Source organism: Ambystoma mexicanum, chromosome 9 (genome assembly GCF_040938575.1).
Source record: "Ambystoma mexicanum isolate Mex_15411 chromosome 9, UKY_AmexF1_1, whole genome shotgun sequence".
Taxonomy (NCBI): domain Eukaryota; kingdom Metazoa; phylum Chordata; class Amphibia; order Caudata; family Ambystomatidae; genus Ambystoma; species Ambystoma mexicanum.
In genome coordinates, this window is record NC_090931.1 from 481,731,715 (window position 1) to 481,756,815 (window position 25,101).

The 25,101-nt window shown below is 46.3% G+C and overlaps 1 protein-coding gene across 1 annotated transcript in view; it reads left to right on the forward strand.

The window, feature by feature from the left end:
- The window catches only part of TEKT1 (tektin 1), an 880,590-nt gene that overhangs the window by 418,309 nt on the left and 437,180 nt on the right, over nucleotides 1–25,101 (forward strand). The gene's annotated exons all lie outside the window — the stretch shown is intronic.

A 25,101-nucleotide genomic window follows, 5' to 3' on the forward strand; every position in this document is an offset into this window, starting at 1 on the left:
CAATACAACAATAAATAATATAAATAAGGGGAAATTAGCAGCGGGTAAGACCCCTACAAAATCCTCCACAATGACGACGACGAAAGGCGCTCGTCCGATGAGTCGTGAGGCGACTCTCACCAAGCAAGAGATCCAAAGACGCTCATGATCCAGGAGTGGTTCACAACATAAGAGGTGCCATTGGTCGCCATCCACTTCTTCTGATTCATCACTTGAGAAAAAGCGTGTGACTCCTGCTGAATTGGAAGTGTTCAGGCAAGAAAATGTTTGAGAAGGCAGCACAACCCACTCGAAGGAGAAAACGAAAAGCCATGTTCCTGTCGCGCCATCAAAAGCTGACAAGGAAAGGACTAAAGCAAAATCCTGCATACCCTCGAGCCCGGGACACAAGCCTGAAACCCCTCGAGAACCGTTGAGATCTCGACTCAACGATAAACCATTGAAGACTCTATGGAGTCGGGCGTCGACCCCCTCAAGCGCTCCGTCGCTGTCAAAATCACTGAAGCCATCCATATCATTAGCATCGACGTTGAAGTCATTGACGCCTTTACCTACAAAGCCTTCGATTGTTTCGAAGGAGGTTGAAAAAAACCTATAAGCCTATACACAGAAAGGATTTTTTCATGTCTTTATCCTCCATTTATGAGGAACATGAACCATCTGACCAAGATATTCCCCCATTTGGTTTAGAATTTGGTAGACCCAAGGGGCCTCATTACGAGTCCGGCGGTAACCCAAACTCATAACACTATTTCCGCCGCCTGAATCTCGGTGCCACCGGGACATTACAAGTCCTGCCGGCCTGGGATATCAGGCGACGGAAAGTGTAAGTCCCGATTCCCATGGGAATGGGGACACGGAAGCACCGGTACTGCCACTAAAGGTGCTGGTGCTTCCGTGACAACTCCACTTACCAAGGCCATTGCGCTGTCACCAGGAACGCAGTCCGAGGGAGCACGAAAGAGGTTCTTACCTTGTATATAATTGGATATATGTGAGCTACATGGGTAATGACCCTTGAATATAGTAGCTTCTGTCAAGAAAAGACTGTTCACGCCCCATATAAAAGCAGAAAAGCTACAGAGCACCCTAAACACAGACATTAGAGGGCTATTCCTTTCACATTGGGGTGTACTATTTAAAAGACCAAGTCGATTCAGTGTTTTTGCGTCAGAAACTATGAAATTTAGCTTATGCTTTCTTTAGAAATTATGTAACTTAACCCTGATGAAAACCTGTGAAAAGTTGAAACACGTGTTGGCTTTTTTCGTTTGTATGTTCAGTTACAAATTATGGCATTAACAAATTATGGCAGAAACAGCATGTTATAAGTGTTGGTCTAATAAAACCTTAAGATAACGGTTCAGGGAATATTAAGTTTGTTATCAAAACATAATCATTTCTTGGGTTATAAAATACTTTAAATTTGAGATATTATGTGGTTTTGGCACTGGAGTTGGATCTTCTAGACTTATTTGTCAAATTATCCTACAGCAGAAAGCCTGGTAGTTCAGGCAGCAATATCAACATCTATGCAGGCTGCATATCCAACCATACCGCCAGACAAGGACGACAAGTGTTTCAACGCAATGGCGAAGAAAGTGTTTCTGCCAGGAGTATGGGTCTAAAATCTGCAAGCCACTTGCGCCCTGGTAAAATTGATGTTCACCAGGTTTGACTGCATATCCATGGTGGCTGAGCATATTCCCAAAGGGGAAGAGAGGGAGCCGGCTTCCTGATTATCGTAAGAGATGGAAAGGAGGCCATGTGTGAATCTCTTCAGTCAGGATTGGACTTGGCAGGCAGCCTCACCAGCACCATGGCAGCTAGGACAGTGATACACAGGGTTGCGTGGTTGAGGAAATCTGGATCCGTTCCAGATGTGTAGTCCAGGCTCCTCAACATGCCTTTTGACTGCACTCAGCTGTTTGACAGCAAAGCTAACAAGAGCCTGGAGAAGCTTCAGACCTCGAAAGCAGCCGCTAAATTGCTTGGCGCCTCTATGAGACAGCCACAACTGTCACACCCCAGTGGACCTTCTTGGACGGGTAGGTGCTTTCGTTACTACTCCTCCTTTGGTAGAGCGAGAGGACTGGCCGGTCAAAGGGGCCAAAGAAAAATTATCTTGTGGTGGACAAGGGAGAGGTGCAAAGCATGCCCAAGCAATGGCTGTTTTACCCTCAGCCGCTGCTTCAGCCACCTCAAAACCTCTCTGAGGTCTTAGCCCTCAAAACCCTGGAAACCCTGGTGGAAGGCAGACTCACAGTATCTGTAAAAATTGCTTGGTATTACTTGAGATGTGTGGGCGCTGCAAGCAGTAGCCCAGGGTTACTGCCTCCCCTTTTTAAAAAGACCTCAGGTAGATTCCAAAATGGCTGCCGAGGAGTGAAGGTGCACTCCCAACGAGCTCCCGGCCGGACTGTAGCAAGGTGAACAATAAAGCAGAAAAGGATTTGTGGAATACTGACGGATGAAGGAGAGAAAGGGGAGCGAACCAGTAACTGAAGGGAGGACACTTCTAGCGAGCGCCCTAGGTGTGCAGCAGAGCGGACAAGCTTGGAGGGAGAACCGGGAAGTACAGCGGCCCCGCAGGAAGCTGGGCACCGATAGTGACGCCATGACTGGCGGACGGGAAGCCCCGGGAGAGAAAGGCAAGCCGGAAAAGTGAGACTGGAGCGCGGGCTCAGGGGAACAAGCAGACAGAGGCAACTGCCGGTCCAGTGAACAGGGTACAGTAAGGTAACTTGGCGGAGCAGCGGCCGTGCAGGAGAGAGGGAGACGAGGAGCCCCACTGCAGCAGTGCTCAAGGAGGGACTCATAAGCTGAGGTGAAGCCCTGAGGGAGGCGCAGACACAGGAGGAAGCGGAGGGGGCCCCTGCCCTTACACCGTGCCGGGGGCCGCAGCCCGGCTGGCAAGTTCAGTAGGAGCAGAGGGTAAGCCGCAAGGACCATACGCAGCATTCTTCAAAAGTAGGCGGTACAATACGCAGGAGTGCCACGCAGCCAGCAAAGGACCACTACAAAGGCAGGCAGTCACCCGACAATACAATATGCGGTATTGCTGTGCGCCCAGCAAAGGATCTTAAAGGCAGGCAAAGTCGGGGGAGCGCCGGACACTCACCTGTATAGCGCACGACATAGCCGTGCAGGCAGCAAAGGATTTTGCAAGCGCGACGCGTCACAGGAGCCTGGGACACCCCCCCACGCCCTGTGTAATACGCAGCACTGCTGCGCAGGCAGCAGAAGAAAGCTGGAAACACATCCAGGCAAACCTGAAGAGATTTGCACACGGCTTCAAGCAGAACATGGAGAAAGGAAGACAGATCATACCACCCCCAATATTGACATTGTGAAGAGGCTGCTGAAATAAAGCCAGTACAAAGGGGACAGGACAAGGTAACAGAGTACACCCATACTCCAGAGCGGAGAAGTGAGAGGAGGAACCCCACACGCTGGTACTAAGCACCCAAGGTACAAAAAAAGAAGATAAAAGGGAGATCACATAGCAGGGAAATAAGGCTTGGTACACCCCTTGGGTAGAGACAGACAGGCCAATAGCGAGGCCAAGAGGAGTGTGCACCTTGTGGATAATAAGAGAAGACAAAGAGGCCAAGTCAAGGCAAGAGTCAGAGTGGGGCAGAAAAGGGAGCGAGGAGAGGCACTGCCTGAAAGAGTCAAAGGAGGAAGCAGCGGGCTGAACCAGAAAAGAAACACAGACCCAGAGGAAAGACTCCACTTGCAGATGCCAGGCCCGAAGGGTAAACAAACCACCAGTCAGCAACCATCCAAGAAAGGTCAGAAGAAAAGTAAACTGGAGAGATACTAGCAGAAGGGGGATACAAGTCAAAAAGACCATTGCCAGCAGACTGGGATAAGGAAGACAAGAAATTGTCGGGAGGATATCTCAGGGGAAACGTCCTCGCCTTGGAAGCAAGAAGACACGGAGCAACACAGGTACGATCTCTGTGTCCGTGCTTAGAAACCTCTGGGTATTAAGCGTGTTATAAATAACATATCATATCATATCATACAGAGGCCCGAGGCAATGGCATTAAATAAAGATGACTTTAGTGCTTACTCGGTATGGGAGAGAGAATCACAGCTTAATTTCAACAACAGATCGGAAGCTTGAAGGAGGAGCTAAAGGGTTTGCTGACAAAAATCAGAGAGGATATTAACTCTCTAGGGACCAGGGTGGATGTGACAGAACAAGGGTTGTCCGAAATGGGAAAGGAAGTTTGTCAGAACTCTGAACTTCTTGAACAAATAGCCTCCGCCACACACAACCTCAAAAAGCGAGCGGAGGACTTAGAAAACCGATCGAGACGTTCACACATTAGGATCAAAGGTTTGGCAGAGACAACCCGAGTTGGGGCGTTGAAATCCACTATCCAACAATGCTTTGCTACTCTGCTGATGGACAGCACCCCAGAGGAGATCCAGATAGACCGGGTGCACAGAGTGGGACCGGAGAGGAGTGGAGAAGGAAACGGGCCCAGAGACGTCCTGGCTTCCTATGAGGAGAAAGAGAAAATACTAAAGGCTGCAAGGGGACAAGAATCGATAACAATGAATGGCTAAGGGGTAAGCCTATTTCAGGACTTGGTGACATCCACCCTGCAAAAGAGGAGAGCAATGGGCCTGGTTACAAGGAATTGCAAGAAAAGAAAGTCCCATATAAATGGACATTCCCCTTTGGGGATTTATGGTCATTTGATCTAAAACCATTGCATCTAATGCCATTACATCGAAATTTTTCCCTCTAAAAAATGTCCATCTAATGCATTGTTTTTCTTTTTCTTTCTTTCTTTTTTTGTGCCCCCCCACTCCCTAAACCCCTGTTTTTCACCCTTTCAAATGCACCTGAACAGAAATTAACGCTTTACCCCCCAAAAACATGCATTAGATGGACATTTTTTAGATGGAAACATTTTGATAGAATGGTATTAGATGGAATGGTTTTAGATGAATTGACTAGATACCCCCTTTGGGGCTCAAAGGCGTAAATAAAGGGATAGGTTAGAGAACGATCTGGAGGGAGCATTGGCAGAGGCTCAAAATCTTTTAGCGGGTCAGAAGACCAGGGAGAACTTTAATAAAGTTAAGGAAGCACAGAGACAGCTTTGATTTTTTAACACTGCAAGGGCGGGGAGTGCCTTTTTAAGGCTTAAGCAGTGTTATTATATTGCAGCCAATAAGGCGGATAAAATGTTAGGCTCCTGAAACAGAAGGGTCAACGGCATGTGGAGGGTATACATCGAACAGACAGCAAATTAACCACAGAAACAAGTGGGATCATGCGTTCACAACATACTATGAGGAGCTGTATTCAAGGAGGAACCAAGAATTACCAAAGATACAGGCATTTCTGGAAGGGATAGCACTGATCAAACTTACAGTGGAAGAAGGGGAGGAGTTGGATAGGGAAATCACGTAGGAAGAAGTGGAAAGAATGATTAAAACATGCCAAACAACAAAGCACCAGGTCCAAATTGCTATACAGGTTTTTTTTTTATTCGGTCTTTTGTAAAGAGGTAAAAGGATTCCTGACAGGGATTGGGGTGATGGGATCCATGATGGAAGCAAAAGTGGTCTTATTTGGGAAACCAAACAAGGACCCCACTAGTTGTGGATCCTATAGACCAATAGCATTACTGAATGTGGATGTCAAAATATTTACCGAGATACTGGCTAATAGAATAAAAGAGGTACTTCCAGGGATCATTGGACAAGACCAATTTGGGTTTAATAAAGGGAAACACACCTGGGATAACACTAGGTGGGTGATCCATCTATTGGAAAAACTAGAAATCAAGCAGATACCAGCCACTCTAGTCTCACTAGACACTGAGAAAGCTTTCGACAGGGTCGAGTGGCCGTATCTGTTTCAAACGATGGAGCTGATGGGCTTCGGGTCAGAATATATACGAATGGTAAGGGCCAGCTACAGTACCCCTCTGATCCATCTGGAAGTGAACAATCACATTTCCGAAGCAATAAGGGTAGGACGTGGGACGAGACAGGGTTGCACCATGTCCCCACATCTATACGCTAGCTACCTAGAACCGTTGTTAGCTGCAATAGACAGAACCAGTCCATCAAGGGAGTCGCTTTCAGGGGGGGGGAGATGCACAAAACAGCTCTGTATGCCGACAACATGTTAGTAACAGTGATAGACCCAGAAAGGTCTAGACTGTCGTTAGTCACCATCCTCAAAGAACAGGAAGGGCTGTCCGGTCTGAAAATAAACATGGGAAAATCCAAGATGTTAGAGGTGGGACTCTCGGAAGAAGTGGCAGGTCTGATAAGAAACAGTTCTCCTTTTCGAACAGCAAATGGACACCTAGCATATTTGGGCATAAAACTGACTAGCACAGTGGGAACACTCTATAAAGCAAACTTTCTGGAATTAATTAAACAAACGCAGGTCAACTTTGCAAAATGGTCCCCGATGCGCATCTCATGGCTGGGTTGGATAAACATGGTAAAGATGGTGACTCTACTGAGGATTCTCTATAGGTTTCACACCCTCCGGATAGCGATCCCAAGAGCCTTCTTCACATCACTGAATACGTTACTCAATGCCCAAGAGTAGCAATAGATATGTTGCGGTCTGCTAGGCACGGGGGGGGTTGGGGCTCCCTAATCTACATCAATACTATGAAGCATCCCAGCTCAGAGTGGTTAAGAGTGGTTTTTGGGAAGTACAGACAAAATTTGGGCCTGTATGCATAGAGCGGTGGCGGGGATGCCCTTGTCACTTTGGTTGCGTGGGAATGAGAGACCTCCATCTGCTAGACGCAGTTGGGTCTTACGCATGACTTGCGATATATGGGATAGGAGGATTAGGAAAGGTCACTTGTCTTCTATACCTTCTCCCTTCACCCAAATGTTCGATAATCCCAATTTAACCCCTGGTGTGGCAAAGGGATCATTTAAAAGGTGGAAGGAAAAGGGTTGCATAAAGATCAGAGATATGATATGGGAATGGGACATATCGTCATTCGTAGAATGCAAACCCAAGTGGGGTGGGTGAGGGGGACAGATTTGAATACACACAACTGAGACATTGGTTGCGCCAGAAAGAAATCTATCAAGCGGCAATCTGGCCACTGACGCAATTTGAGATGTACATCACTTCCCACACGGGGGACAAGCATCTGGTGGCTGACATATATAAATAGCTACAAGAATGCCCAGCCCCAACGCAATGGCCATACCAGGAGACATGGGAGGGGCTATTGGGTGGAGAAATAACTCTGGGACATTAGGTAGAGTTATGGAGGAAAATACCGAAACTGACTAGGTCACTACAACTCCAAGAGGCATGGTATAAAATGATGGTGCAGTGCCACTACACTCTCAGTAAATTGAACAAGATGTTTGTTTAGTTCCGCAACGGAAGAATGATGGAGGGGATGCAAGAGAATAGGGGATTGGGCACATATCTGTTGAGACTGTCCTAGAATAAAAGGGTTCTGGGAGGAGATCATGGAAAACTTACAGGAATTCATCCCAGAAGCTCTACCCCTTACGTTATCGGAGATCCTGGGAGGACTGCTGAGACCAGAGTTTCATATTATTTCGAAATCCCAGAAAAGAGCATTGCCTACGGCCCTAATAGCCGCATGGATGGTAATCGTCAATGACTGGAAACAAAGCTCTCCTCCATCGATAATCAACTAGCTCCGTAAACTCTGGGACATAGTGGCGATGGAATGGATTACATAAAGGGTCCAAAGGGAGGCAGATAAGTTCCAGAAAGAATGGGGAGAGATGCTACGGCTCCTAGAAAGTGACTTTGTGCAACAATGGTGCCCTCAGAACATTTGGGTGCTAGACTTGAACTAACTCCTAGGTGAAGGGTGGAGAGCAAGAATGGAAAGTCGATGTTCTCAAAAGACGGAGAAGCTGAGCAGTGGTTCTTCAAGAGGAGGGTGCGGGAGGAGGGGAATGTTTCAAATGTTTAAGAAATGCAAATAAAAATATTTAATTAAAAAGACCTCAGGATCATCCACCGGCAAGCCACTAGTTCAAATTTCCAGATCCATTCCTTGAGAAAGGTGCTATAGAACCAGTAACTGTGATGGAGAGGAACAAAGGGTGGTATTCTCCTTATTTTATAATCCCCAAGAAGGACGGAGGATTGAGACCCATCTTGGACTTGAGATGCTTGAACAAGTTCCTCAGGAAGGACAAGTTCAAGATGGTTACCTTTCTGAGATCCTTCACGCCCTCCAGCTTCAGGATTGGATGGTGTTATTGGACCTTCAGTATGCTTACTTTCATCCATCACAAGCACAGAAAGTACCTGAGGTTCGCCGTTGGCGGTTCTCATTATCGGTTTCGAGTTCTGCCATTCGGGCTGACTTCCGCCAGAGGGTTTTCACCAAGTTAATGGCGGTGATGGCAGCGAGTCTCAGGAGAGCAGACATTCATGTCTACCCCTACCTGGACGATTGGCTGATCAGGGCCTGTTCTCCTGAACAAGCCCTGGAACATCTAAGCGTAACCTGCCACTCTCTCCACAGACTGGGCTTCTGCCTCAATTGCAAGAAGTTCCACATGATACCATCTCAAAGACTCCAGTTCATCGGAGCAGTCCTGGATGCATCCTTGCGAAAAGCCTTGCCACCCGAGGTGAGGGCTCAACACATTCTGCAGATGGTCACCAAATTCCAGAGGGCCCAGCGTCTCCCGGCCTTTGACTTTTCGAGGTTGTTCTGCCTCATGGCATCCTGCATTTTCCTGGTGCCAGAGGCTCGCAGAGAATGAGATCCCTCCAAAGGGCCCTCAGGACACAGTGGTCCCAGTTCTCTGGCAAGATGTCAGATCTTATCCAAGTTCCAAGCAGAGCTGCACAGGATCTCCTGTGGTGGGCCTGCGAGGACAACATTCTGAAGGTAGAAGCTTTTTGGAAACCATGGGCAGAGATAACAGTGGTTACGGATGCCTCACTCACGGGGTGGGGAGCCCATGCCAACGATCTGATGGTCAGCGGCCATTGGTCTCGATCAGTGTCCAAACTACACATCAATCTTTTGGAGCTGTCGGCTATTAGACTGGTGTTGAAGGCCTTTCTGCCCTCTGTGCAGGGAAAGAATGTCCTGATAATGGACACACAGTGGCCCTGTACTACCTCAACAAAAGGTTGTAGGGCCACTACTACTGTGCAGATATGCAATGCAGCTCTGGTTCTGGGCATTTCACAAAGGAATCTCCCTGGCCAAAGTGGAGAACACAGCGGCAGACATTCTGAGCAGGCAGAGCACAGTCTCCCACAAGTGGGTACTAGCTCAGGAAGTCCTTTAAGAGATGTCTGTCCTTTGGGGAACCCCTCAGGTAGATCGGTTTGCAACCAGTGTCAACCAGAAGTGCAAGCTGTTCTGCTCCAGGGAATTTCCCCCCGAGAGGAGCTCTAGGAGATGGGTTTGTAGTGGACTGGGAGTTTCCACTCGTGTATGCATTTCTTCCAAGTCATCAGGAGGTTGCGAAAGTTCAGGAAATCTATGATCCTCATTGCTCTGGATTGGGCCAGGAGGACATGGTACCCAGAGCTTCTGGACATGTCCCTCTGCCCTCCGTTGCATCTTCCACAAAGAGAGGATCTCCTCTCGCAAAAGGAAGCTTGGGTTCTCCATCCCGTGGTCAAGACACTCAACCTTCACACATGGTTTCTGAGAGGTTGAGATATAAGATTGGGACTTCCAGGATGATGTAATGGAGATTTTGCTTTTGGCCAGAAGGCCAGCAACAAAATCCTGGTACTGCTGCTGTTGGAACAAACTCTGCAGCTGGTGCAGGGAAAAGAATGTGGACCCTTTTCAGTGCGATACACCTATGGTGTTGTCTTTCTTATTACATCTGGCAAATCTGGGGCACAAGATTGGAACCATTGAGGGTACTTGGCAGTGCTTTCGATCTTTAAGCACACGTCGGAAGAAGTTTCATATTTCAAAATGTCACTGAATTTACAATTTCTAAAGAGACTCACAAATGTGTTCCATCCTACACCATTTCAGGTTCCAGTTTGGGATTTGAATCTTGTGCTAAAATGTCTTCTGTGCGCTCCTTTTGAGCCTCTTCACTCATGTCCATTGAGACTGCTGACTTTTAAGACCATCTTATTAGTCGTGTTAATATCAGCCTGCAGGGTGAGCGAGTTGCAGGCATTATCTTGCAAACCGCAGTTTACAACCTTCTATAAGGACAAGGTTGTTCTTAGAATCAAGCCGACCTTTCTTCCGAGAATTGTATCTGATTTTCATATTTTTCAAATAATTGTGTTACCAACATTTTATCTGCCTCCACATCCTGGCAAGGAAGAGGAAAGGCTACATAGGTTGGATCCTAAAAGGGCACTTAGCTTTTACATTTCACAGATGGCTAAAATTTGCCAAGATACTTTTTGTAGGGTACACTGGTCACAAATTGGGACTGACAGTAACAAAACAAACTTTATCCAGATGGATAATATTAAGCATCACAGAATGCTACATATTGGCTGGGAACGATCCCCCAGAAAGCCTGATGGCCCATTCCATAAGGGGCATGGGCACGTCTTCTGCTTTGCGAAGAGGCGGTGCCGATAAATGATATACGTGCGGCGGCCACCTAGTCTACTATTCATAGATTCACAAAATAGTACTGCCTGGATTCTTCTTCAGGCCTGCAAGGAGGATTTGGAAAGGCAGTTTTACATTGATTTGATATGATATGGCATTTATAACATGCCTATACACAAGTGTTTCAAGGTGCGAAGAGGCAAGGGAGAGGAACAGAGGGGAGACAGAGACAACGATCTTACTAGGCCGGGTGACATTGAGATCGCACAAGTGCAGGGGAGGGGGGAAGGGTTAAATTGCAAGGGGAAAGTGGGAGGTGAAGTGAAGTACATGGGATAGACAGTAAATAAATAAGAACAATAAATAAGAACAATAAATGAGAAGTGTGGCCAGATGGTGGCAGGGGTAAGTGCAGACATCAGTTGTCAAGTGCTGGTAGGGGCTGTGGGGATACAGAAACAGCCCCAGAGTGCAAGAGTTGCCAGGGGGGCAGTGCAGGTGTGCAACTGACGTGGAGGGCACCTGGGCCCGAGAACAGAGGGTAGCCAGGTGACCAGTGCAGTTTCAGTTTCACCCGGGAGTTCAGCAGGGTAGAGGAGGAGAGAAAGCAGAAGCAAAGAGTATAGTCTTGAGGTGCTTCTGGAACCGGATATGGTTCTCCTCAATTTTCAGAGAGGCAGGGAGGCTGTTCCAGAGGGAGGCCCCAGACGAAGGAAGAGATCTACCACCAACTCGTTGCTTGGAGAAGCGACCGACCCTGAGTGAGTTGGAGGCGGATGAGCGAAGAGCTTGTGAAGGGAGATATTTAGGAAGAGAGAGTTGAAGGTATTGAAGCCCCAGACCCCAGAAGGCTTTGTGGACAATGCAGAGGGTTTTGAACTTAATCCTCAAAGCGACTGGGAGCCAGTGCCAAGATGTCAGTCCTGGAGAGATACGATCCCTGGGCTTGAGGCCAAGGACAAGTCTCCCAGTCCTGTTTTGGATGAGTTGCAGAGGGCGGACAGTAGAGGCCGGCAGATTTAGAAAGCTGTTGCAATAGTCCAGCCTAGAGAGAACTACAGCTCTGGAGACAGTGAGCTTCTGTGGGAAGGAGAGGAAATGAAGTATACCACTGAGGAGGTGCAGCTGGTAGTGTGACTTCTTAGAGACGTCAGAGATGTGAGGAGAGAAGGAGAGTGTGGAATTGAAGATGACCCTGTACATTCTGTACATGACAAATCTTAAAAAGAAACCTACAAATTCATACTCTATCCTCCAAAACCTAACACTGCTTTGGGGAGTTTATCTAAAGATCAGGAATATGTGGGAGGAGACAATCCATTTGAAGAACAAGTTACTTACCCCTGGTAACGTTCTTTCGACTGGATGTTCCTACCACTTATTCCTCATTGTTGCTCCTATTCTACCCCGCAGTAGAATTTCCATGCATTACACCTTATGTTCTTTCAAGGTCTGATACTGTCTTGGACACACTGATGCTGGTAATTCTGAAAGACGAAGGCATAAAAACAGAACTGAAGCTAACGGGCGCTGCACGTGCAATATATACCATCAAAAACATCAACTCTGAGACACAGGCCCTCGAGGGACATCAAGTCGACCGCATCGATGCACAGCGCCCTCTGCCAATTTTATTTTTCCGAAGCAGCTAAAGCTCGGATGAGGAATTGCGGGAGGAACATCCAGTCAAAAGAACATTACCAGGGGTAAGTAACTTGTTCTTCTCTCCCATATCTTGAGTACTTAGTGTTTGCCAATGGAACATCTTTGGTACCTCGAAACGTTACTGCCACATTGGAGTGGTCTGTCCTGAGATCAAAAAAGTACTTCAGCATTTCCTTGGGGTTGTAAACATTTATCAGAAGTTTATTTCGAACTATTTTAGGAAGATCCTTCCATTGACTATTGAAGAAAGTGGTTCATTTCGAGTGGGACCCCTAGCCGAGAGTGCCTTCTGTACCCTAAAATTGGCTTTTGCTATTGCACCCATTTTGTGCCAACCCGACACCAGCGTGCCCTTTGTAGTGGGGTACAATATTTATAATGAAGCCATTGGGGCGGTGTTGAAGCAGCAACAAAAGGATTCAATTAAAACACCCTGTAGCGTACTTATTTAGATGGAAGCATGAGTGACATTGGTAACTAATGTTGCCTCCCCTACCAATATGGTGGCTGCATTGGACTTGCATTGCCTTTCTACAGTATGTTTACCAGCATTGACGCTCTGCCAGGGCGTTATCACGCTTCGACTACCGACACGGTTCTGGTCGCGTAACAGGGTCTCCATAAAGAGGACTTCAGCCTGCACTCCAGTGCATCACAACACACAGGTTAGCCACCATGTGGATGTTCCTTCTTGTTTGCTGTGTTTTCCTATTGCCAGCTCCTGTGCCTAGCTCTTCCTGATCTGATTCACATTAATTCCAGAGCTCTCTTGTCACGCCACTCTTCACCAAATATTCTGCAATGGCATTACCTACCATCACAGGGTTTATTTCGTATCAGGTTTCTACCCCTTCTCGGCAGCTGTCGTGGAACTCACAGAGCCTTGCCTTGTAAATTGGCGGACTACATGGGATCCATTGGAGGCTTGCTTCTTTCTTCGTTTCTGCAGTGTCCACAGCGAGATACAAGGTACATTCCTTAACATGGTCACAACAACATAAAGCCAGATGTCATAAGTTACAAATATCAGTAAGCCTTAGTGAGGTATATTGTATTTTGATATAATTTTGATATAATATATAAATAACATTTAGCTCTTCAGCAATAGATTGACTGCACAGTTATAAGTTTGATCAAATATTCCCTTACAAGTTCTTGAAACATGTTAGTAGCTGAAAACCTTTTCGTCTAACCTCCTGACACCAATCAGACCTGGTGCTGTGAGCATTTGCATACTTTTGTGCATTCATCAGCATCCCTCTATATTGCTGGCAGTTGTTCGAAGAAGAATTTTCAGGAAGTATTATTACCAGAACCAATCCAGTCATGGACCCCTGGGGGGATTTTCAGAATCCATGGAGTGCCTACTTAAAACTAACAATTCACTTTAATCTTTCTACACATGTTTTGAATAGCAAGCAGATTAAAGCTCACCATAGAAAGGGTTGACTTTCGTACCCAAACAGGCGGGAAGAACTGGGATTGAACTTTTTGAGTTCTTCAGAAAATATTGCCTTAAAATTCATTTTTATTGAAGAAGCCTCTCCTGCGGTGCACAACGTAACGAGACTTAGGCCCAAATATACTTACACACATCTGAACCAAAGTATATCACCAGAACTAACTTTCAAAAAGATGGTTATGAAACAGGCAGGAGCATCTATGATAAACCACCTTGCACTTCAAGCAATCTTACTATTGCAAAAAGACAAACCCTATGCAACTTGCAGGAAACTAACCACATCATAATCAAATCTTCTGAAAAATGGCAGGGACATGGTGATACTGGATAGTATCAAATATGACCAAATCATACTTAATCTGCTGAACAATCTGACCCATTATATGAGACTCCAAGGGAACCCCACTATTGGAATTAATAATACAATTAAAATCATTTGCCGGTCTGCACTGGAGGCTGGATATGTTAGTAAACAAAAATTGCCATTCCTAATCCTGGTGGACAGTAGACACCCCTGTCCACATTCTCTACCTGAAATACACATACACCATCAACCCGTGTGGAAGGCCAGTTGTATCTTTTTGTTCCTTGCCTAGAATCTGTAGGCAAATAAATAGATACATTTCACCAGACTGTAGCATCCACAACCCTTTCCTTCCTTAAAGGCACAACACATATCATCAATTAAATTAAAGGTAAACCATTTGACCTTGCCAAAGGCATGCTGGTCAGTTTTGATCTTACTGCTTTAAATTAAAATATCCCAAAACATGAGGCCCTTGAAATGACAATAATAACCGTGATCTGCAGGCTGGCTCATATGTAAGTGTCTACTGACTTCATCAGAGATTTTCTTCAGGGGGCATTTTTCAAAAACGTTTTGGCATAAAAATATTCAAAGGCAAGGAAATGGGGGGAGGCTTCCATGCCCTTCCTGGCCAGCATATATATGTCCCAATTTGACAAGAATTTAATTTCACCATGCGTAACCTTTCTGGCGATTTGTTATGTTGGAAAAGATATATCAATGATATCTTTGTACACTGATGATGCACCCAACACAATTGTTGGCGTTTAATGTGTAGCTCAACACTTTAAACACTATAATGCAATTCCCAATATGTTCTACCACACAAGGGATTGACTTTCTTGGTATCCTAAGCAAACACCAAGATGGTTACCCTAAATACACAGCCCACTTTATTGAAAAAGCACATATAGGGATACTCTGTTGCATTATTCTAATCATCATCCCAAAATGCAACAGGACAGTCTTCCAAATGGCAAGAATTCAAAGGAAGTTTACTCAAAAGACTAACTACGCAAAGAATGCAGCTTGTTAATGGACCAACTCAATGTTACCTACTCCATTTAATTAAACAAGCTTCCAAGAGGGCATATTATACCAGCCGGGAGACTCTATTAACACTTAAACCCCCACAAGATTCCACAGACTCCCTTGTGTCAGTGTCTATGTTCTCTAAGTATGTCACAGAAAGCAAACAAATACTTCTCAGACATTGATCAATGTTTGAAAATATAGAAACCAAAATCCCTAAACCTGCCTTTACTCTAAAGCAAGGTCAAAACCACAGAGACATACTTGTTCATGCCAGACCCAGAGGTCTGATAACAAGACTGAATGTAGCCTTAAATTTCCACCTATAAAGTATCAAACCCCTTATGGCTGCTGCAACTTCTGTTCCATCAGGCTTGGTGTTTACCCACAGAAATCTTCCATGGGAAATGCTCAACCATACTAATTTTTAGACTAAGAATGCTACTTACTTCCTCCACCTGATTACCACACTGATTGGAGAACACTACTAAAAAATCTGAACTTAAAACATACAAGTTCCAATAGTCAAACTATTTATGGAACCACAAAACACAGAAAAGTACTTATTCTTGATGATACTAGATTGCATTCCTCATAACAACAGGCATCACCCAATTTCTACATGCTTATTACCACTGCGTAAATCTGGATGTTGTACTTAAACAGCCATAGAGCAGGCCTAATTAACGCATTCCATGTCTTACTCCATTATCAAGGCTCTAATGTTAATTTACTTTTCTGTCTTCGAGCATTCCTTACACAGTCTCACTGCCTCCATTTAATTGCCTCAAATGCTCCATAGCTGACTTCTATTTGCCTTCTTTATACTGTTAATATCTATCTTCATTATTATAGTCAGAGTATATCTTCCCCATCTCCTTGTATTTGACCACTTTTGGGCCAACACTTTGGCTTTCTTACTGGCATTCTGTCGGTTTTCCGCTCTACTCTAATAAGACCACTGTGGTGAGTTGACTGACCTCCCCATCATGACATGTGCAGGAAGCAAACCACCAGGGACTGTGCTGGTGCAACTGCTACCCAATGTGCCTTACAAAGGGTGGACAAGGAGAGATCCTGCCAGCTCGCTGTGCCCCGAGAGATGTGGTAAGTTAGCCTAAGAGGCAGCCTTTTCTATAATGCCCTAGAGGACCTCAACTCCCAGAGAGCATTGGCGGAGATCACAATGGTCCGTTGGCTGGATTGACAAATATCTAATAGTCCACTGATGATGGAGAGAGAACCTGCAGTCTTCATGAAGCCAGTTAGAATAACATGGCTAGCTTACCTGGATAGAAGCAGGATAAGAGGTGATTACGGATTCCGTGCTCCATCATTCATACCACGGGATGGCAGGTGTTAGCTAGGCAAGACTGTGGAGCCACTGAAAGCAACTCCAAAGTGTCTCTGCCTGTTGCAGATGCCTTTGAAAACATACAGGCCTTGTTATCAATATTGGAAGCCATCAAGTAATGAACCAATACCAGATGTTGAGTAATATTACATAATGAGAGGAATTAACAATTAAAGACAGAATAACCAATCCCTGACAAGAATACAAAACTGAATGGTGAATAACTCATCGGAAAGAACCTTAGGACCCGCTCCCCAGAGTGGGTTATATGAAGGAGCCTGATGCAAGATGAGATTACTGAAGGGAGAACTTTTGATAAGACTGCTGCTTGGAGGAAGGCAATGCAAGCCTGGACGGCTTGGAAGGAGAGCCTGGTAGCTGCTGATACCTGGAATCCCTGGGGAGAAAGGCTGATCAGATGGACACAAAAGCACCCCAAAGTCCTTGGAGGAATTAGAGAGGAATCAGAGTCTGGGGCTTTAAACCAGCAAGCCCTTGATAGAAAAAGAAAAAAACAGACTGGTGGCAGGAGGACGATATAATATCGTCTGCTTGAAAAGGACACTAAATGAGGGGGGAGAAATACCCATGAGACTGAAGAAAATGCTAAGAAAGTGAATTTTGAGAAATCCAAGCTCTGTAAAAGACAAGAAGTGAATCATGAGAACCCCAAAGCCCTGAAGGGAGATCTCAGAGAGAGAAAGGTATTAGAGGTTGTGGAAGAACCCAACCAGCCCATAAGGATCGCTAAGGACAAAGGATTGCATATTGAGGGAACCAGAAGCTGAATGGAAGCCTGACAGAGAAATTTTAGAAGCCTGAAAGCTGGCAAAAATGTTGAGAGATGTGGTGAAAGCAGATAGACCGAACAGGGGCCCAGGCTTTGTGTAAACCATTTGTTTTGTTACTGTCATAAAACACTTCACTCGTCCAAATCTGAGCCCCCCTCCTTCTCCTCACCTGATGTACTGGAATCCGTGCTGTATCCGACGATCTTGCGATACTGTTGTGTAGACTGGAACCGACCTCAGCATGAAGCCACAGTTGCCACTGGTGGGCTGTAGCCACCTGTGGCCCCAGTACCGAAGCAGGTAATGTCTGGGGAAAAAGCCTTTGGCGACAAAAAACCCCACAGTTGATTGCAGTTGGTCTTGTAATCTCTGGCGACCGGTATCAGAAGCAAATATGTCAGCAAACGGGTGGAGTCACTTCTCCAGAGAAGACAGATGTGGGAAGCCGGTGTAGAAAGATGATCCAGGAAAAGGGGTGGAAGAACTCCTGGGCCACTCTTCGGGATTGAGAGAGGAAGAATGGCAGTAACGGCCGCGGCTGATGGAGAGAGAGAGAGAGACCGGAAAAATGCCAGGAGTAAAGCTTCGAGGAAGGGAGTCCCCGGCAGGAAAGGAAGGGAGAAAGCCCTTGGGGGAAACCAGCGTAGAGACGAGGAGAGGGACGGCAGGAAGGCTGCAGTCCGGAGACGAAGGAAAAATAACAAAGAAACCGCAAGGAGGCTCGAACAAGCGGGACGATGAAACCAAGCAATGCACTAGAGTAGAGAAACTCCGACGTTGCAACGCGTGGAACGCCGGAAGTGAGGACAGAAATGCTGTCCGGCATTCTGCACGTTGGACGGAGCGGAAAAAAAGACTAGACCGCCACCTCGAGAAACAGAAGAAACGTGAGAGGAAGCAAATGGCTGCTCAACCTATACCTGTGCCATAGCTTCCACGGGCAGGCACCCATGACAGTATGCCCCCTTCTCCTGCTTACTCCCTCAGGCTTTCCCGGATGGTTTCTATGGAATTTGTTTAGCAATTTGGGAGTGTGGATGTGTGTTAATGGTTCCCAGGTATCTTCCGATTTGGGAAACCCCTTCCATCCAATAAGGTATTCCCATCTCCCTTTGCGATATCTGGAGTCATAAATAGATGACACCTCATATTCTTTCTCAGATTCTTCTCTTAAATGTTTAAAATTGGAGGTTGAACAGCCAGGAGCCTGTGAAGAGAAAGGCTTGAGCAAAGAAGAGTGAAAGACCGGATGAATCTGCTTCATATTATGTGGTCATTTAAGCTTATAGGTTACAGGGTTAAGTTTAGCTAGAATAGAGAAAGGACCCAGAAACCTAGGAGATAGTTTAGAAGGGTGTGCCCATTTGGGCAGGAATTTGGTAGAAAGCCAAACTCGGGATCCTACATTCCATGCAGGTCATTCTTGGCGATGCCGATCCGCCTGCTTCTTATAAGTTTGAGTATCGGTTTGTAAACTGGAGTATGCTGTCTTATGAGCTTCTTTTATCTTGTCAATAATGCTTTCAATAGCAGACATGTTGGTTGAACTCCTGATTGATGGAAGAAGGTGACGTGGGTTTAAACCATAAGTGCAATAGAAAGGAAAGGAGTCATGCCGATTGCAGAGTGTTTAGCGTTGTTATACGCAAATTCGGCAGTTGGCAGGAGTTTTACCCAGTTGTTTTGCTGCTGATTACAATAACATCGGAGGTATTGTTCCAGGGTGGCATTCACCCGTTCTGTCTGTCCATTGGTTTGAGGGTGAAAACCAGACGAAAGTGCCCTCTCAATTCCCAGTTGGTGGCAGACATTCTTCCAAAACCTCGAGGTATATTGAGCTCCTCTGTCCGATATTATCTTTTCGGGTAGACCGTGCAAGCGGAATATATCCCGAAGAAACACATTCGCCATTTCTTCTGCCGTGGGAAGCTTAGGCAATGGCGAGAAATGGGCCATCTTGGAATAAGTATCGATCGTTACCATTATACAAGTACATGCGTCAGAAGGAGGTAGATCTACGATAAAGTCGGTGGAAATGATGCTCCAAGGTATCGTGGGCAGTGTTTGTTGTTCAAGAAGACCGATGGGCTTGCCAGAAGGATATTTGCTCATGACGCATGTGGAACAGTTTCTTACATAGTCAGTAGTTTCCCTTCTGAGATTTGGCCAAAAATAGGAGCGTTGTAACAGGTCTAATGTTCCTGATACTCCTCGATGTCCGGCCGAGGGGATATTATGGCACCATTTTAACACTTGTTTGCGTAGTGAGCCTCTGGGATGTAAAGGAGACCATTATTAAAAAAGAGTCCATCTTCGTTAATTAAACTTGAGGGAAAGGACTTGTGCTCTCTGAGTTCCCTAGCAGTGGCTTGTCTCACCTGCTGTAAAAAGGTATCCACGGTGGCAATCACCTTCTTGGGAAACATGAGTTCCGGCACGAGCTTAGGTGAGTCTTCTAGAGATTCTCTCCTGGATAAAGCATCGGCCAGAATGTTAGCTTTCCCATGTTGATAACAAATGTGAAAGTCATACTGCGCAAAAAAAGTGCCCATCTGGCCTGTCGTGAGTTGATGCACTCCATAGACTCCAACGCCTTGAGGTTGCGGTGGTCGATGCGGATGGTAAACGGCTGAGCACCTCCTTGTAGTAATTGTCGCCACTCCTCACATGCCTTTTTCATGGCTAGCAGCTCTCATTCTATTACAGAATAGTTCTTTTGACTGGGAGTCAAAGTTTTTGATAAGTAGGCAATGGGGTATTCACACCCCTTATCCTCTTGGAGAAGAACAGCTCCAGTGGGTGCGGCGGAGACTCTGTCTCAATGACGAACGGTTTAGACTGGTCCGGTTGCTGTAGAATGGGTGCGGAGAAAAAGAGGAATTTGAGGTGTTTGAAGCTGTCTTCAGCTTCCACTGTCCATTTGAAAGGCCCAGAGGTCTTCTTCAACAAGGAGGTAATAGGCAGAACCACTTCTGAAAAGTTAGGAATGAACCTCCTATAGAAATTTGCCAGAGCAAGGAATTTTTGGATTTCCTTCACAGAAGTGGGTGTCTTCCAATCCAAGATCGCAGCTCCCTTCCTTTTGTCCATGGCGATACCTTGTTCAGATAGTACGTATCCTAAGTAACGTATTTCTGTGACACTGAATTCACACTTTTCCAGCTTAGCCAACAGATGATGTGACTGGAGCCGATGGAGAACCTCCGAAACGTGTTGGGAATGCTGTGAAGGGTCCTTAAAATAGATCAATATATCATCTAAATAGATGATCACATTTATCACATTTATGAACATTTAGATCGGAGAATATTCTGTCCATAAATCTTTGAAATACGGCCGGGGCATTGACTAAGCCAAAGGGCATAACCTTATATTCGTATAGACCGTAGGGGGTTCTGAACGCCGTCTTCCACTCATCTCCCTGGCGAATTCTCAGCAGGTGGTAGGCTCTACGAAGATCTAATTTAGTGAACCTTTTCGCTGCTTCAACTGCCTGAAGTATGTCCGTGATAAGCAGCATCGGATAACAGTCTCTAATGGTCACCTGGTTTAACCCCCGGAAGTCTATACATGGTCTTAGTTCGTCAGAATCCCTTTTTGGTATAAATAATAGGGAAGCGCCAGCCGTTGATTTCGATGGGTGAATAAGTCCATTTTGCAGATTGCTGTCCAGGTATGAGCGAAGAGCTTTCTTTTCAAGCTGAGATAACGAGAACATGCGACAAAAAGGGACTAAAGCCCCGCAATCTTCTGGTCTATGTGGAGGAAGTTCCAAAAAGGGATGGTTAGAGAAAACACTTTAAAATTGGGAGTATTCGTTGGGTAGAGCATGGAATCCAGTGGCATACTGGGCCTGCTCATGCCATCCCGAGATATAGGATAGCACGTCCATAGTGCCTTGATGGGCGTCTAATAGTTCTTCACATGCCGTAAATGTGATTTCAGATCTTTCAAAGGTTTGTTTTACTAGAGTTCGGAATCCGTCATAGTCCTGTACAATGGGGTCGTCCCCTGTCACTAGAGGGGTAGCCCAAGCCAGTGAATTTTCCTGTCATATTTGAGATGAGAAACCCCACCTTGGCTTGGTTTGTGGAGAATAGGCTGGGTCGAAATGTAAAGTAGATCTTGCAGGCATCTAAGAATTTGTTTACCTTCTTAGAAGAGCCATCGAATTTCCCTGATGACAAAGGCATAGGGGGTAGTTCAGGTACGGGTATAGGCTCTCTGTGTGTGGCCATCTGTTTAAGCACAACATTCTCAGCCTTCAGATTCTGAACCTCTTGAGAGATTTGTTGAAGCATGCGATTTTCCTTCTTTAAGGTTTGTACCTCCTGTGACAGCGTCTGTACTACGTTTTCTAGTTCTTGGATCTGCTCAGGTGCAGCCATCTTTATTTGGCGTTGCAAACTGTCATAAAACACTTCACTCTCGTCCAAATCTGAGCCCCCCTCCTTCTCCTCACCTGATGTACTGGAATCCGTGCTGTATCCGACGATCTTGCGATACTTTTGTGTAGACTGGAACCAACCTCGGCATGAAGCCACAGTTGCCACCGGTGAGCTGTAGCCACCTATGGCCCCAGTACCGAAGCAGGTAATGTCTGGAGAAAAAGCCTTTGGCGACATAAAACCCCACAGTTGATTGCAGTTGGTCTTGTAATCTCTGGCGACCAGTCTCAGAAGCAAGTATGTCAGCAAACGGGTGGAGTCACTTCTCCGGAGAAGACAGATGTGGGAAACCGGTGTAGAAAGATGATCCAGGGAAAGGGGTGGAAGAACTCCTGGGCCACTCTTCAGGATTGAGAGAGGAAGAATGGCAGTAGCGGCCGCGGCTGATGGAGAGAGAGAGAGAGAGAGAGAGAGAGAGAGAGAGACCGGAAAAACGCCAGGAGGAAAGCTTCGAGGAAGGGAGTCCCCGGCAGGAAAGGAAGGGAGACAGCCCTGGGGGGAAACCAGCGTAGAGACGAGGAGAGGGACGGCAGGAAGGCTGCAGTCCGGAGACGAAGGAAAAATAACAAAGAAACAGCAAGGAGGCTCGAACGAATGAGTGGGGCGATGAAACCAAGCAAAGCACTCGAGTAGAGAAACTCCGACGTTTTAACGCGCGGAACGCCGGAAGTGAGGACAGTAAATGCCGTCCGGCATTCCGCACGTTGGACGGAGCGGAAAAAAAGACTAGACCGCCACCTCGAGAAACAGAAGAAACGTGAGAGGAAGCTAATGGCTGCTCAACCTATACCTTTGCCATAGCTTCCACGGGCAGGCACCCATGACAGTTATATTAGATTAGGGTAAAACATTTGAGCATAGGATTTGTGCACTCTTGTTGGCCACCGCTTTACACATTTCTGTTATGGGTTAGGGTAGTCGGGAGGCTAAGGACATGATGAGAGTACAATTTTCAAACTTTTGTAGGCCCTCTCCGTGGATATTACTTTGTAGAATATTGTGTCCCTTGGAGGGACAAACACCTATAACACTAGGTTGTGAAAACCTACAAAGGTGTTCGACACCTGAAGGGAGCCCCCCCCCGTTGCATTGACTGATGTTTGTTTTTAGAAAGATCCTTATTGTTTATAGATATTTCCCTAGTCCATCTAGCTTTTGGTCCAACTCCCCCCTAAAGAAATGGTGAATAAAGTCAGTCTGTTGAATCCCAATAGCTTTGTGTCACATGTGTCCTTGCTCAGCCTTTCCCCACTGCCCAGGTGATATTGTTCCTGCATTGATTTTTCTCTTCTGAATTAACTGCCACCTACAATCCTTCCAACATGGTGTGCTGTTACGTATTGACACTGTCCAGTGTGGATGCTTCAGGCCTCATACTCCTACGTCCCATCCCCTTTCCTCCATATTGATGGGGATACCTCGTCCCACAGGAACGGGACCAGAGACTTTTTTTGTATTGCATAATAAAAGTCCCCTTTAAATGAATACACGCAGGGCATGTCAGGTGTACCGGGTGTACCTGCCCATGCTGACCCCGCCCATATGCCGCGCTCACCAGTCCTTTTTATCTGCTCGATGGGACTGATGTCTTACACCTGCTGTGACAGATTTTTCTTATTGTCGCTACTTCCAGAATATTCTTTTCTTTGCTGAATGGTAGCCTGCCTCACCGTCATACTCACGTATGCCGGTGATAATTGGTTCTCTTTCCTGCTCTTTTTTTGCGGCAAGAAAGGTCTTTCATCAGATGCCCGTAGCCTCTGTCTGAGGTGTATGGGCTCTTCCCACCACTGGAATTCCTGTTCGGCCTTCGCTGCCCTTGTGTCCCGGGCGCTATGACGCCAACTGAGCCGTTGGCAAAACCTCTTCCGTAACATTCCTCTTCGCCAGATTAGGGACTTTGTCGCTGCTCGAAGGGGCAGATCTTCACGCTGAGCTCAGGACAGTGCTATTATTTTTGAGGCTCCCCGCCCAAGCGACTCCTTTCCGGGGACTGGTTTGGTCTGGAGGGGTCCGCCGGGCCCTCTTGTAACTACTGGGGTCGCCCCTGAGACCGTACAGGCTGGTACCGACCTAGGGATTGAGGGCTCTATGAAGCCTATTTAGGGGTCAATCCCGAGGCCACAAAGGCTTTTGCCGACACACAAGTTGAGAGAATAGACTGGAAAAGCAATAAAGGAGAGCAAAGGAAAACTTGCCATGGGTAACCCCTCCCCGAAATCTTCAGTGACCCCCACAAAAAGATTGACTGAAGAAAAAAGTTAAAGAGATCTCTGTACCGGGCCAAGAAGCACGGTAAACGCGCTAAGCGTTCTAGAGCTCGACATTATTCTTCTTCTTATCTGATAAATTGTCTTAAAAAGCGAGCAGAGTAAGCGCTCGCCACAGTGAGGTGGTATTTCACCTCACTGCAGTACAATTGGGATGCTGGTTCCCCGAATTGCGTGTAATCCACAGAAAGGCCTTGGGTATAAATACATTAGCTTTTTTAAAAAAACATAACCAAAATGGGCGACACGATACTGCCCTAGCAAGCAAACAAGCACCTTTGGGATGCCCCTCACTGATTGGCTGCCTGCTTCTAAAAGAGCCAATCGATATCGCTGATAGGCGGTAGCCGGCCCCGTTTCTAAGGCCCTGTATGAGCCTGTACGGGCCTGGAAGGGCCTGCGAGGGCCCCCAACTCCGTGCCCCTCTTCAAACAATGGTGCAGCCTCCTGTGGACGTCCTGCTCTTGCACAAACCTGGACGCCAGCACCTCCATGTCCCTTTCTGCTCTAATGTGAGCGATGACTGAACTTGTCGATTGCCTCTTCCACCTATCTCCATGAACTATAACTGTGCCAATACTATTCTCATTTCTCCCTCGACCACCTATTTTCTTTCACTTCACTCTGTGTACTGCAAAGGTAAATTCAATCTTCCTTTTCCATCTCGCATCGCTGTGTGCACCGCATTCATCTGGGTTCCTTTTTAAAATCGTATCTAGGTGGTGTGCTTTAAACCTTTCAGGCATTATCTGCACTGCATTTTGTTCCTTTTTAAAATCGTATCTAGGTGGGTGTGCCTTACATCTTGCATCCTTTTTGTGCACTGCATTGTGATCCTTTTTTAAAATTGTATCTAGGTGGGTGTGCTTTACATCTTGCATCCATTTTGCGCACTGCATTGTGATCCTTTTATAATTGAATCCTACACCCCACCTATTGCGCTGCATTTATATCTGTGCCCTCGTTTAACTACTAGGCCACCTCTGCAGTAAGGCCCAGGACTGTGCAGTTCAGCCCCCCCATTACTTTTCTTCTCCCATCTATCCTCTCCCACTGAGATGGCACTCGCCATCTTGCCTATCTTCTCTACACTAACACCTATCCTCCCTCTCTCACTAAGTCGGGACAGGAAAAGCACAAAAAAGACATTCTGGGTGCAAATCCTGGCCTTCCCATCGCAGACACCTAGGTCAGTGCATCTCACTGA